This window comes from Tachyglossus aculeatus (genome assembly GCF_015852505.1).
Source record: "Tachyglossus aculeatus isolate mTacAcu1 chromosome 12 unlocalized genomic scaffold, mTacAcu1.pri SUPER_6_unloc_1, whole genome shotgun sequence".
Taxonomy (NCBI): Eukaryota; Metazoa; Chordata; class Mammalia; order Monotremata; family Tachyglossidae; genus Tachyglossus; species Tachyglossus aculeatus.
This window is the reverse complement of record NW_024044828.1, coordinates 6,570,613-6,585,487: the sequence shown is the minus strand read 5'-3', so window position 1 is coordinate 6,585,487 and position 14,875 is coordinate 6,570,613. Positions and strand designations below refer to the sequence as shown.

At 37.8% G+C, this 14,875-nt stretch overlaps 1 non-coding gene across 1 annotated transcript; it reads left to right on the top strand.

Annotated features, from left to right (window-relative positions):
- The first annotated feature begins 13,665 nt into the window (after positions 1 to 13,665).
- On the top strand, positions 13,666 to 13,799 carry LOC119921193. Its single transcript, XR_005448498.1, has one exon. It is a non-coding gene; the product is annotated as a small nucleolar RNA SNORA7 (small nucleolar RNA).
- The last annotated feature ends 1,076 nt before the right edge of the window (positions 13,800 to 14,875 follow it).

The following is a 14,875-nucleotide window of genomic DNA, read 5'->3' as shown; positions in this document are numbered from 1 at the left end:
AGAGGATCATAGGAGAAGGACCTTGTCTCCAATATCCACAAAACAAACGTTCTGTATATTTTGATGATAGTCTAGAGAATCAATCAACCCACAGTAATATATTACTTTGGACCAATAGTGAGATATCCTTCACAGAATGTCTTTTCAATTTTTTTTTTTACAAAATTACTTTAATTCAGAATGCCAGCTAGCATCTTAGGAGATTTATATGGTCAAAAGCCATAGGAGTTTTGTCCTTCCTGGAGATTCTGTGTTAATGAATTGCTGTTAATGGCATACCCTCACTGAGCTGTCATGAATCAAATGGGTACAGGTCAATTCTGACTAGAGTTGTCATCACAAGTGAGTCTCACTTGGAGGACTTCCAGGATAGTGATTCTTAGGGGAGAAAGAAAGAAATTTGTGAAGTCTCAAAACCCTTAAGACTTGTACAGGAAATATCATCAACTTATGTAAAAAAGATTAAGGCACTTATTCCACCAAGCTTCTCTCTTAAAATATTTCTGAAGTATCACAGAGCAAAAATTAAGTGTAGCTCCTGTATGGTAGGGGAAAAGAAAGAAAACCTATAGCTTTTTTGAGAAATATAGACTGACAAGAAAAAATGATGTAGGAACAATTACCTATTTATATTACCTATGCAGAAAGCATAGCAGATGTTATTTGAGCTGGTTATGTGGTGAATTTGTACCACCCTTTAGGTAGTATAAATAGGAATTGTAATCACAGAAACTGGGAATCAGCACTTCAGTCAATTGAACAGTCATATTTATTGGGCACTTACTGTGTGCAGAGTACTACACTAAGCACTTGGGAGAGTTCAATAATAAGAGAGTTGGTAGTGACATTCCCTGACCACCACTGTCTATACCTAGTCATCAACCCATGGTATTTATTAAGCACTTACAGTGTTCTAAATGATAGAGAGTTCAATACAGTGTGTTGGAATTTTAAGTAAACACCCCACTCTCAGCCTCAAAGCACTAATATGTATATATATATATATATATACATAATATATAATATAATATATACATATGTATATATATATATACATATAGATATATTTGTGTGTGTATATATGTATACCCACATATTTCTAGACTGTGAGCCTGTTGTTGGGTAGGGACCGTCTCTATATATTTCTGACTTGTACTTCCCAAGTGCTTAGTACAGTGCTTTGCACACAGTAAGTGCTCAATAAATACGATTGATTGATTGATTAGTACAGTGCTCTGCATACAGTAAGTTCTCAATAAATACAATTGAATGAATATTAATGTCTGTCTCTTCCTCTAGAATGTAGGTTCATTTTGGTCAGGGAACCTGTCTACCATCTCTGTTGCATTGTACTCTCTAAAGCACTTCGTAAAGTGTTCTATACACAGTAAGCACTCAGTGAATGCCACTGACAATGATTGATTACTCTGCATACCCTAACTGTTCAATTATCCTTATTATGAATATGGTATTTATTAAGTGCTTATTATGTGCCAAGCACTGTTCTAAGTGCTAGGGTTGATATGAAGAAATCAGGTTGAACACAGTCCCTTTCCCACAAAGGGCTCATAGTTTTAATCCCCATTTTACAGGTGAGGTAACTGAAGCACAGAGAAGTGAAGTGACTTTCCCAAGGTCACACAGCAGACAAGTGGTGGAGCCAGAATTAGACCCCATGACTTTCTGACTCCCATGCCTGTGCTCTATCCACTACACTATACGGCTTAAGTAAACATGTTCCTTGCCTTCAAAGAGCCTACTGTCTAGGTAGATGCTTTATTTGGTAGTACTTTAAATTCTACCCCTGAATGAAAGTATCATGTACAATACAGCTTCCGTTGCCTTGAGATTCCCACTCAATTAGATCTCTAAGATTCAGGAAATTGTTTCATCTAAAATATAAACTATCAAAGCATGGGCATCAAGTTTTTGGATTTGGTATTTAACTGTGTAAGCCAGGTTTGATGGAAGTTTCTGGTTATTTTATTAATATTTCCTTTTGCCGTGCCACTGAATCTTTGTATATTCAAGAAAGGCAATTGATGGTGTTGATAAAATGAAATGAAAACAGAGAAAGCCCTCCAATCACACCTAATATCACCACAGCTGAGGCCCTTGGACTTCTGGTCTGTCTGACAGATTTCAGAGCATATTCATAACTTTGAAATATGTGTTCAATCTGGAGCTTTGACACCAGTTTTTCAGGGTAGCGCATCAAAGGATTGAAACTTTTCTGCCACAGGGCAGTTAAATGACTAGTCAAATATCTTGAGGTGTCACACTTGGACCATGTTACATTCCACTCACTCCTGGTTGTTTCTGTTACTGAAATACCTTCCAGATGGCATCATTCCTATTTCAAAACAAATTCAAGTTATACCATCTCCCCTACAAGTGTTGGGGGGAGATTTAAAATAAAATATTTAGAGGTCTTGAACTAAACTTTTGAGAACAAAATTTAAGACTTTGCACCACACAAGACTCAATTTAAATGGAGACATAAAAGGCAAAAGCTAAAAGCTTCCTTCATTGAATTTTTATGATGCTTTGATGTGAGTTTTCACTCTTTTAAGATTGAAATGTCTGCTACATGATAAATGAGAAATTCTGCAATCCCACTTTATTTAAGCAGCACTGGTAGATAATAATAAAAAAAGTCATGTTCCTGTAAAATGGAAAATAAAATAAAAAGGGAAGAACATTAAAAATATTCTTTATATAAAAATAAAATGTCAACACACACAACAGAGCCATCAGTTCTCCTTAGGAACTATAAACTACATTTTAGATTTATTGTTATTTAGGCACCATAATGTGGTAGAATATAGTACTGTGGTTCTAGTATAAAATGAACAACAACAAAAAAAGGAGATTTTTTTAAAAAAAATCAATGTCAGCTCTGTGGTACTTTTTATGTGCAATGGCAAGCTGCTTAGTCATGAGTTACAAAATAATGTAATAAACCCTTTGAAAATTGTATCATTTCATTTTATTTTGCCTGTGCTTCTTATAGGTGGAAAATGTAAGCATCTAGATTATTTTCATTCTTTTGAATCAAATTATATTTAGAAGATATTACTAACAAATCATTAAATCTCCAAATGGGCAAACCATTCCACACTTATTTTTAAATTGCAAGCCAGTGAAAGATCAGAAACCATGTCTATCTTCCCACTTTGCTTTTTTGGTTTTTTTGTTGTTATTTTTCCCAGTGTTTAGTGCTATGTACACAAGTACATAATAAATGCTAATACTACTACTATTACTGCTACTACTACTCCCTTTACTACCTCTACAACCACTACTTCAGTCTGAAATAATGAAGGTTGAGAGGAGGAATGAATAATGTCTGCAAATCATGAAAGATTTGGATAGGTGAATGGAGAATTGTTCACCAAATCCCACAACATGCGGGCTAGGAGATGCCCACTGAAACTTGAAGGTCATCAGCAAGGTGTAGTGGAGAGAGAACTGGCCTGGGAATCAGAAGGTCATGAATTCTAATCCTGCCTATGCCCCCTGTCTGCTGTGTGACCTCGGTCAAGTCACTTGATTTCTCTGTTTCTGTTATCTCACCTGTAAAGTGGAGCTTGAGATCGTGAGCCCCATGTGGGAAAGGTACTGTGTCCTACCCGATTTGCTTGTATCTGCAGCAGCTTGTATCCGAAGCAGCGTGGCTCAGTGGAAAAAGCACGGGCTTTGGAGTCAGAGGTCATGGGTTCAAATCCCGGCTCTGCCACTTGTCAGCTGTGTGACTTTGGGCAACTCACAACTTCTCTGTGCCTCAGTTCCCTCATCTGTAAAATGGGGATTAAGACTGTGAGCCCCCGTGGGACAACCGGATCTCCTTGTAACCTCCCCAACGCTTAGAACAGTGCTTTGCACATAGTAAGTGCTTAATAAATGCCATTATTATTATTATTGTATCCACCCCAGCACGAAGTACAGTGTTTTCCACATAGTACACCCTAAACAAATACTATTATTACCATTATTCAAAGAAACAAAAGAAAATGTTACTTCACAAAGCAAGTTGAATTACTTAAAATGGGAACCAGTGTAAATAAAATGGTAGTTTCAAGTATGTTTTGGAAAAACTCGTGGATAGATAGTCTATAGCAGACTTTTAGAGGACAATGTCAAGGAGAGTAGAGGTACAAGTTATGAAAATTATTCAGAGCCACAAAATGGGCATCAAGAAAGTCATTGACCAATCAATGCATTTTACTGAGCTCTTCGTGTGTGCAGAGCACTGTACTAAGCACTTGGGAGAATACAACACAGCAATATAACAGACACATTCCCTGCCCACAATGAGACTCTTTCTGTATCCTGCTGCCACTAGTAGGGATGGCCTATTGGTCTGATGAATTCATGTCTCTCGACAGTGAGCTCCTTGAGGGCAAAGAACATGCCTACCAACTCTGTTATATTGTCCTCTCCCAAGTACTTAGTACAATTGTCTGCATACAGGAAGTACTCAAATACGACTGACTAATCATCTCAACAGTAATGGCATTTCTGAAGATCTTGTAAGCTTGATATTTGGATGGTGAAATAGCTGCACCTCAACTCAATTTTTTATAGACAATACTCATATGGTATATCAGTCATTAAGGTGAGACAGCATTCAGGTTGACTCAGCATTTGATCAGCTAGCTAGATACTCTAGTCTTCTCTGCCTCAGTTCAAAGGATCAGATGATTCATCAGTTTACGTCAACTCAGATTTTCCCGTGTTCAAGACTGTCAGAGTTGAGTTGATTTTAACTTCACGAAACATTAGTGATTGGAATGTCCCAACAATTGTCATTAAGATATTACTTTTAGACAAATTTGCCACTTCCACCTTCATAGTTTGACATCAACATGATTGATTTGCCATGTCTTTAAGCAGCACGTTTCCAAGAACACATTTTTATTGGACCACTCAAGTAATGAAATAAAAATGAAATTAAATATGAATTGAGTAAAATTATAATTGAATACCTTCAAATCAAAGGTTCTGATTCATCTTGCTTGGTTAAACCATATAGCATACTGAAAACAGCACTTAAGTGAAGTGAACTGTATTACAGAAGTTAATGAAAGCTACCGTATCTCATTTTAAATCATGAGAAAGTAACACATTTTAAAGCTCATCTAATAAAACAGATGCAAATATTCTCCTACACCTGGAAAAGCCAAGGACACTGCCTTCTTCTTTCACATGCCTACCATATGTGTAGGTGAAAAAGTGAGTGTGAAGAGCATTCTGACAGTTCTGTGTCTAATAAAATCATTCCAAGATGCTCTTCTGCATCTGCTGTGCATTCACTGCTTTCTGTAAGTTAGCATATATTCAAGTTTCAGATATGTACCTAAAAAGCATTTTCCATCTATATATGACTCCCACTTAGCTTCATCAATTGCTGAATTGGAATCATTTCACAACCACATTATGGTAACTCTTACCTTTTTCTTCAGCTGAGGTCCATTCGAGTCATATAACGAAGGCATGTGTCATAGTAGAAATCACTGTATTTGAATTTTAGTTTCACTTCTGCTGCCCTGATCCCAAATGGCTGAGTCATTAAATCAGGCTCTTCCAACACAACAAATTGCTGAGTTTAGACTGTACAAATTTTGGCCTACAAATAAAGGGGTGCATCTTTGAATTCCATAACAAAACCTTGGCATTATTGCAGCAGATAATTACCATGTTTAGTGCTATACATTTTTCTCCTGGATTCTTTGTCATGGAGCACATGTACTAAAATAAGACCTCTATTTTATTGGAGATACCTTTCTTGAAGTATTGGATCATTTGTCATTGTACTGGACTGAAATTTTATAAGAGACAGCACCATGATCATGCTACTTAAATATTTCAGCATATTTACATGCCAAATATCCTGTGTGAATTTTTTTCTGCATAAAGAGTACATGTTACTTGAGTATACTGATACACTCTAAAAGTCTTTAGCTAAATGGATATTATCCAGTTGAATCAGTCACTTATTCAGGAATATTTGGAAAAAAGAGTTTAAGAAACAGATTGACTTACTGTCCATTGATAAAATGTTTCATGCTTCCAGACAGCACTTAGAACAGTGCTTTGCACATAGTAAGCACTTAACAAGTGCCATCATTATTATTGTTATTATTAATGTGTATCTAAATAATGAAGCCAGTAGTGATGGCTATATAATGAACACTCTCTGTGTTGATGAACCAGTGGTAAAAAAAATAAAAGCAAGTAATTTTTAAAAAAAACTTCAAACCCTTTACAGCAAACCAGGAGAAACCATTTTGAGGTTAGTTTAGAAAGAATCAAAAAACAAATTATAATTTTAACATCTAACAGAACTTTAGCCATTGTTATTAAAGAGTATAGGTTTGTGAAAAGATAAATTACAGTGAGAGCTCCTTCTCGACAGTTCTCAAACAATGTCATACACAAAAAATGTACATCTGGCTAATCTATTAAAGACATAGTTCACCAAGAGAACCAGAATCTGGGATAAATCAAATCAAATGCTGAACTATGCTTTCTTAACTAGATTTGCCTATTCATTGTCCAGAATCCTGGACCTGGTTCTAATGCATACTGTTTAATAATGCTTACTGTGGTTTAGAATTTGGACTGAGACTAACACAGCAGAAGCCAGTTGGCCTAGTGGAAAGGGCCTGATCACTTGGGTTTTAATCCCAGCTCCACCGCTGGTCTGATCTGTGACCTTGGATAAGTCACTTCACTTCTCTGTACCTCGGTTACCGCAACTGTAAAAGGGGTATTAAAGCTGTGAGCCCCATGTGGGACATGGACTACATTCAACCTGATTCTCCTGTATCTACCCCAGCGGTTAGTGCAGTAACTGACACATAGTAAGTGCTTAACAAATACATTTTTTAAAAAAAGTGCCTCATTTGTAAAATGAGAGCCTGTTCTCCTTTCTACTTGAACTGTGAGTCCCATGTGGGCCAACTTGATTAACTTGCGTTATACCTCAGCACTTAAAACAGTGCTTGACAAATATATAAAATAATAAAGAGCAAACCACAAACCACTTGCCAACAGATACAGGATTTTTCAGGAAGAGTTGTTGCTTTATAGGATGTGACACTATGAGCTAATAGAAAACTGAGTTAAGTGTCAGAGAATCTGAATTTAGGCCTGAAGACCCTCTCTGAATAGATGGGTATGTTATTCAACTTTTCTGAGTTTATTTGTAAAGTCCAGATAATATGCTATCCAGCATTCATTTCTTCTAACCAGAAGGAAGAAGTAAAACAGATAAGATATTCTATCTACACCAGTAGAGATGCACTCTAAACATCACACCTCCAATGGTGAGATCCAAATTACAGTATGGATGAAGGTAAAAAGACATGTTTCACCTAAAGTTCATTCCACCTGATGTCACAGAGTGCATTTGGCCCTTGTAGAGTCTGTTGAGTTTTCTAATCTCCTCCTTCATGTTCCCAGGTTCCAATCAATCAGTCGTATACAGAGAGCAATTACTGTGTTCAGAACACTGAACTACGAAGTCTTTGTTCAAGAAAAAGAACCCATCTCCTAACTCGTGCTATTACCTGCTAATGTTTTTTACTCCTGTAAATAGGTGTACTTAATAGTGACTATTTGAAGAGGGGAGAAAAGCAATTTTTAGGACCCATTTTCTAGTTCTTTTCCCATTCTAGGTGAGCAGTCTACTCTTATAGAGGGTCCAGACACTTCAAAAACTGTTGGGCACCATAACCTTCTTTTCAGTGACCAATCAACCAGTATCCTGGGCTGTCAATCATAATAACATGTTTTAGATTAGGACCTGACTGTCAGCATGACAAGCTGTTGATTTGTTTTTCTAGTAGAGGTGATGGATTGCATCGAGATGTCCGCCCTTAGTGACCAACAGCATTCACCAAATAGTCATTCCGCAGAGACCTGCATGCTTTGTTGTTCTAAACTCTTATTCCTCTGGAAAACATTCCCTTGTTGGTGAATTTGCTTTTAGCAGTCTAGTGAAACCCAGGGTCCATAGCTCAAATTTGAGCCCCTACCTTAATCCGGCCCTGCATATGGAATATGCACAAAAACACAGGGTTGGAAAAGATATTGTAGCCGAATGGCCTAGTTGAAAGAGCATGGGTAGGAGAATCAGAGGAACTGGGTTCTAATCCCAACTCTGCCATTAGCCTGCTCTTTGATCTTGGACAAATCACAACTTTTATGTGCCTCAGTTTCCTCTTATGTAAATTGGGTAATAAATTCTAACTCTCCTCCTACTTGGACCGTGAGCCCCATATGGGACAGGGACTGTGTCTGACTGATTATCTTAGATTAGGCAGCTCAGCGCTTAATACTAATTGTGGTATTTAAGAGCTTACTTTGTGCCAAGCACTGTACTAAGCACAAGGTTTGATATAAAATCATCAGGCCCCACATGGGGCTCAAAGTTTAGGTCGGAGGGATAGTAGGTAGTGAATCCCCATTTTGCCTATGAAGGGACTGGGGCACAGAGGAGTTAAGTGACTTGCCCAAGGTCACACAACAGGTAAATGGCGGAACTGGGATTAGAACCCAGGCCTCCTGATTCCCTGGTCTGTGCTCATTCTGTTAGGCCACACTGCTTCTTAGCACTTCTTAGTATCATGCTTGGCATATAGCAAGCACTTAAATACTGTTATTATTATTATTGTGAGAGGAAAGCTTAATCTACTCCATCCTTCAAGCAGAAACATCCTTCCCCTTCCAGTCAGATAAGAAGTCACTTTGCTTGTAAACATCTTTGGAAAAGAACGCGCCACAGCTCCCCTCATCTATTCCAAAGCTAAGCAATCTTCACCATCAGGAAATTCTTATTTGGAATTCTCCCGTGGCAGGTTGAGCTCCCATCATTTGGTCCTATCCTCCACAAGCATGGACAACAGCTATTCACCATCTCCTATTCAGTAACTCTAAGGATACATTCCTATACATTATAACTTTCACATCAACAACTCTCTTCGCTTTGGTTCTTCTCATAATTCTTGTTTTCCAACATTTAATAATTTTCTGACATTTCTCCCTGTCCCTTTCAATCCTTTTAATTTATAGAATCCAATATTGTAGGCAGTAATAATCTGACCATTTCTTAGTAAAATGAGATGATTTCTTCAGAGTCATTTTATGCAAATTATCTAAGGAGATATAAAATGAAGTCCACATGTAAAAAAAAATTGCTCAAAATATAACAGAAATTATCACAATTCACCATTGTCATAAAGTACAGCATTTTTATGGTAAAGATCAAAGGAAAAGGACTGATGTAAAAGATGATTCAAAATTAATTAAAATGGAAGGCCATAATTTTGCTCATTTCAAGAGTTTTGTTCTGCATCAAAAGCTTTAAAGTAATTATCTGTCAATGTTTCTGAAAGCTTTATCAGTATTTTAAAACTTCCAAAGGAATTTATTTGATAGCTTGAGCAATACTAATTTGCTAGAACATCTTCAGAAAGCAATAGAAAATTCTTGAATAGAAGGCAGTGAAGGCTAATTTTGAAAGATCCTTTGTACACAACCACACCTCTATTCTTTGGAAGTCTTATACGAGATGATTTTCATGAGTACCTCTGGACTAATTTAATAATTTCTTACTTCAAATGGAAAATGAAGATTGAACAAATCCATTTTTATCATTTACAATTTTAATGATTGCCTGTATAAATCCCATCCAGAATATTGCTTAATAAAAGTCACATTTTAAAATCCCTTATCCAAAATTATAAAGATGTGATTTGTTTATGGATGTGGGTTCAGAAAGAATTCCTTAATTTGATCATTTAAAACCTGGCAAAAAAACAAACAAACAATTGTTTAAAGTGGGTCTATGGCCAAATATACATATATACAGTTTCCCCAGCCATTTAGTTTGCAAGCTACAGGAAATATGGAACCAAGGAACCCCCATTAGTTGTCACTACTTCCCCACTGGGCTCTGTGTTCCTCCTGTGGAAGTGGAGAATAGCATACTAGTAGAGGGTTGATTAGAGATTATAGAGCCTCATTCTATATTAGGCAATTTAAAACTCCATTGCTCTTAGAAGACAGTGGTGTTTACTTAGCACTTCGTTTGAGCAGAGAAATGTACTAAGAACTTGGGAAAGTACAATATAACAAAGTTGGTAGATATGATCCCTGCCCACAAGAGTTTACAGTGTACAGTGGGGGACAGACATTAAAATGGATTGTGGATTTGGGAAATAGTACAGTATAAGGATATTTGCATAGGTCCTGCAGGGCTGGGATGAATATTAAAGTGCTTAAGGAGTACATAGGCAGGTTCATGGTTGACACAGAAGGTAGAGTGGATAGGGGATTTCAAGGGCTTAGTCTGGGAAGGCCTCTTGGAGGAGATATGATTGTAGGAGGGTTTTGAAGGTGGGGAAAATGTTAGAATAAATGAACTGGGAGTGTCCTTTCCAAGAATTTATTTCCATTAACTGGGTTGGTCTTAGACATTCCTTCCAGTTGTCTATTTTTCTGACAACATTTTCTGACAATGTTGTCAGAAAAATTACTGCATCAATTTAACATTACTGAATCAATTTAACTCTATTCTTCCAAAATAGAAAATTTGGGTTTCTGAAGAACCCCATGGAAAGGAAGACCTTCAGCATACAGAATACAGATCTTAAATGTGTAACATGCATGCATACCATTACTTCTTTGGACATCTCACATCACATTCTTTCCAGATATAGGTACACATTATCAGAGGAAGGTTCCCAAATTCCCTAGTAGCATTCTATCCAAAGTGCATTATAAAATGCATGTTTGGAAGCGTTGAATGCATGTGTATCTGAGCTTACTGAGCTGTCTACATTGATGGAAGTGCCTGATTAGGTGTATACTTTTTCTCTTGTGTCCTTCATAGGGGTGGTAAATCTCAAAGGGCAAACAGAACTGAGTGACCAGAAGGATCTGCCACTGCCATTTCCAAAAGAATGTAGACAAAAGGACAATCGTTTAAAGCAGTTACACTTTACAAAAAAACCCTGAAAAGATAGAGAACTATATTTTGAAATAAGTTCCCAAACCTGAATTAAAGTCTTACAGTCAAATATTTGCTATATTTGAAATATTTCCACTTCAAACTGTTTTGACATGTTGAAGATTGTTTCTCTCTTTATGCAAAGTCTGTACCGTTTAAAATTTTTGTACATTTGTTTTGGAATACATTTTCCAGTTGGAGGCCAGTTATGGAATGTAATTTCTTTCCATGAATAGCCCAACTTTCCTTTCATTTTACTTGATAATAGCCTGGTGCATATTATCACCTTTTGTTTTGTGCATCATCAAATTGAAGGGAAGCAGTGTGGTTCAGTGGAAAGAGCACGGGCTTTGAAGTCAGAGGTTATGGGTTCAAATCCTGGCTCAGCCAATTGTCAGCTGTGTGACTTTGGGCAAGTCACTTAACTTCTCTGGGCCTCAGTTACCTCATCTGTAAAAGGGGGTTTAAGGCTGTGAGCCCACTGTGGGACAACCTGATCACCTCGTAACCTCCCCAGCACTTTGAACAGTGCTTTGCAGATAGTAAGCACTTAATAAATGCCATCATTGTTATTATGAGTATTGAACATATTTGCAGCTGGGTTTGGACTTTATCTTATGATGATTGGAAACATAAAGAGTTAGAATTTGACTCCTTTTGGACTACAATCAAAATTCCTTTTGAAATTCACTTTACATGTTACTTTGAGCACTCCATTTTAATGTCACTTTTTTCACTGACCTGCTAAATTACCATCTTCTATTAATGAGATGCAAATTGTGGCCTTGTGGGTAGAGCATGGGCCTGGGAGTCAGAAGGACCTGGGTTCTAATCCCAGCTCTGCCACTTGTCTGCTGTGTGACCTTGGACAAGTCACTTCACTTCTCTGTGCCTCAGCTTCCTCAGCTGTAAATGGGAATTAAGACTGTGAGCCTCATGTGGGACAGGAACTGTGTCCCACCCGATTTGCTCATATCCACCCCCAGCACTTAGTACAGTGCCTGGCATATAATAAGTGCCTAACAAATACCACAATTATTATTGTTATTACTATCATTACTATTATATTTTTAAGTGCTTACTATGATTCCTCAGAACAATGGAACACGTGGTACATAAGTAGATAACAATAATAACATGCATTTGCATAGCATTTTATTTTTCTAAGCCTGTTTCAACTGATTATCTCATTTTATCATTACACCATCCCTCTAAGGTAAGGAGAGGCAAGTATCATTATTACCATTTTACAGATAAGGAGATAGAGGCACATAGAACTTTAGGGATTTGTCCATGGCCACAAAGGAAGTCAAAGAATAGAGATGGCAAAAGAACTCAGTTCTAGTGAAAGATCTCCCTTTCTCCCCAAAATGGGTTTTTTTTTAGGTGTGTTTTTATTTAGAGATGCTGGAGGTTGTGTGTAAGGGGGTAGAGGCTGGAGGCATCAAGATGGGGAAAGAGGTTCTTCTTTCTTGTTTTCTTTAGATAACATTTAAAAACTCTCTGAAGTAAAGACATTCCTTTAGGTAGCTTCCTATGCATCTTTAAGTACTATTTTAGTTCTCCATTCTGGGTTCCTCAGTGTCTCATCCTGTCCCATCAATTAATCTTTGATAGTATCAAGTACTACTCAAGTAATAGTTTCCAAAATAGTTTGAACAATCTGATACTAATAACACAAAAACCAAATTTAAAACCTCAAAATCTTCTCCTGACTGCTGTTAGTAAATCACCACTTCCTTCATCAAGTATCAGTTCCCACATGGATTAATAACCAATAAAACAAAAGAAGCCTATTTTTATGTCTGACAAGGCAGGGAAGGTAGACCAATTTTATTTTAATCTGATACAGTTAAAGAATCTTTTCTCCTTTTTTTTTGTTCAGTCATTATTCCAAAGCAGCATTAAACATAGTAAGTATTCTTCAACTCCATTCATTTGGAATATCAGAACAATACCTGATTTTATACAGGCAGGACTGGATAACACCTTCCTTTTTTGGCAAGGACAAACAGCAGAACGAAGTGTGAGATGAAATTGCTTATCCTGTAGGCAACTGCAGACTTCAATGTGGGCAATCAGGAGAATGCTGCCAACTTTTATGAATATAGATGCCACTGGCTAAGGAAAATCTGCACGTGAATATTTTGATGAGGTGATTTAATGCATCAAGGGTAAGTAGGTGACTACTGAAGAAGTCCCTGAATCCAAGCAGAGCAATTACTGCTCATGTGAATGGAGGAGATGAATGGAACATAGCCTCTAATGAGCTCTTTCCGCCTCCTGCATGAAATGTGGATTAAAACCCACACAGCAGGAACCACTGCAGTGGGAAAGAATACTTCTGCAGAATAAAATCATGGTATAAAATGTCCACAGGAAAATGGTTTCAAAAAAATGGGAAAGCATTCTCAGGCTTAGGGCTTTTCAAGATTCAATAGTTTTCACTAGAGCTAATGGCTTAGGGATGTAATCTGTCCCTCTCGCTTTCTCTCTATAGGAGATCCAATAACCAATCATTCTCAGTACTCATATTGCATAAACTCATCAGCTATTTCAAGCACTTAGGTACTAATATGACGACTCAGCACTTATGTTTATATGCTTAATTAGACATTCAATTATTCATTATGAGTACTCTATTTTTCACCCTTTCAGGATTGCAGCTGGAGAGTTTCCAGTACTCTACCAGTCTCAGCCAAGGGAGAATCAAGCAGAGGCATACCCATTCCATTTCTAGTATGGGCGGTGGCTAGCAAGTGGAAGGCAATCTGTTACAAGACAAAACTCACCTGCACTGGGCAGCAGTGGCATGCGAGAGAGTCATGTGTGGAGACTCAAGTTTACTGTGTGGAAGAAGGTAATGTAAAAACCACTTCCTTATTTTTACCAAGAAAACTATGGATACACTACCAGAGCAATTGCAGATGGAGGTGGGATGTTCTGGGAGAGATGTGTCCATGGAGTTGGTATGGGTTGGAGATTTATTCATTAATTTGTATTTATTGAGCATTTACTGAGCACTCAATAAATTCTTCCTAGAAGCTGAAACCTGATTGTTCCCTCATAATAATAATGGCATTTGTTAAGCACTTATGTGCCTATCACTTTATTTAGCACTGGGGTATATACAAGGTAATCAAGTCCCACATGATGCTCACAGTCTATGAACAGGTAGTGAATCCCCATTTTTCAGATGAGGGAACTGAGGCAGGAATTTCCAGTAAGCCAAGGTGCTTCTCTTAGGTCAGTTGCCAACCTAGTTTATTTTTGCCTGTTTTAAATTCTGCCATGCTGTTAAAACAATGGTAAGAGTGCTGGTTTGGGAATCAGGACAACAAGATTTTAGCCATGGTTCTGCCTCTTGGGATGTTGCCATCATTGGTGAAAGCTTCTGAATGAAGAATTACTTGGGACATTAGGAGAGGTGGACAGGCTCAAGAGAAATGCAGAAAAAAGAGCCGGCTAGCATGGCCAGTGTGGGCAAGAAAGAATGCAGTGGCAATTGCTTTCTGGGTAATGACATCACAGCCCAGCCTTGCTGTCACTTGGACTGTGAAGGGGTCCTGAATGTAGGAAAACCTGCATGTGCACTTCACAATGTGCTACACCCTTGCCTGCTGTCATGAGCTCCTCCTCCCTTGTACCAACCAGGACCTTGCTGGACCAGAGGATCCTCAGTGTCACATAGTAGAGTCAAACCACACCACTGATCACCAAGGTTACTGTGGAAAGTTTTATTTTACTTGGTTTTACCAACGTGCAAGGGAGTGACGTATACACACACTCACTCATATCACTCCACCAAGGGCCCAATACCAGCCTGCTGGCCAAAGGAGCCCATTTCGTCAATGCACT